The sequence below is a fragment of the Gavialis gangeticus genome, unplaced genomic scaffold, assembly GCF_001723915.1.
Source record: "Gavialis gangeticus isolate Ggan-Ray unplaced genomic scaffold, GavGan_comp1, whole genome shotgun sequence".
In the NCBI taxonomy this organism is placed as follows: Eukaryota; Metazoa; Chordata; order Crocodylia; family Gavialidae; genus Gavialis; species Gavialis gangeticus.
This window is the reverse complement of record NW_017728993.1, coordinates 40,116,589-40,117,256: the sequence shown is the minus strand read 5'-3', so window position 1 is coordinate 40,117,256 and position 668 is coordinate 40,116,589. Positions and strand designations below refer to the sequence as shown.

Sequence of the window (668 nt, the reverse complement as noted above, 5' to 3'; positions counted from 1 at the left end):
ATTGTACGAGTATTCAGGTAAAGACATTTCAAAACAGCCTCTTCTGTAACTTGTGTCTGCAATGCCTGCCAGCCTGTCACTGTTTTCAGAATGGGGTGGTGGGAAGGGAGCAGGGGGAGTTCAGTGTGGGGTTTTTTCAGTCCCCACTGGAGGGTGGGGCAGGAGTATTGGAGCCCCCCCCCAAGGTGTGAGGGCTCCAATTCACCCACCCTACCCTCCAAGGCTGGCTGGGAAACCCTAGAACAGTCTCCCTATGCTCCCTTTCCCCCCTCCCATTCTGAAAACAGCACTGGCTGGCAGGGAGCTGGCAGGGAGGAGGGGGCTGTTGCAAACCAGCTGCAGGCTCACAGCCAGCAGCTAGATTCCCCTCCCCTCTGGAACCAACGGTGAATTTCTGTTTGGTCTGGGGAATTGTTACAGCTCAGAACTCTTCCTACAAAAGGTTCTGTTATAGCAGAGAGCTGCACTTCTGGCTGCACCCTAAAGCTTAGGAATTGAGTCTCAGTATTCTTCATTAATGTCCATGACCTCCCTAAGCTGTTTTCCAGCAATTCCCCACAGCAATCTTAAGGTGACTGGCACATATCTAGATCTCTCTGCCTAACAGAAGATGTCATTTGCTTTGCTATGGTTTCATAGTTTCATAGATTTAGGGTCGGAAGGGACCT

The 668-nt window shown here is 51.0% G+C and overlaps 1 protein-coding gene across 5 annotated transcripts in view; it reads left to right on the top strand.

Annotated features, from left to right (window-relative positions):
- The window catches only part of TGFBR3 (transforming growth factor beta receptor 3), a 268,553-nt gene that overhangs the window by 255,159 nt on the left and 12,726 nt on the right, over window positions 1–668 (top strand). The gene's annotated exons all lie outside the window — the stretch shown is intronic.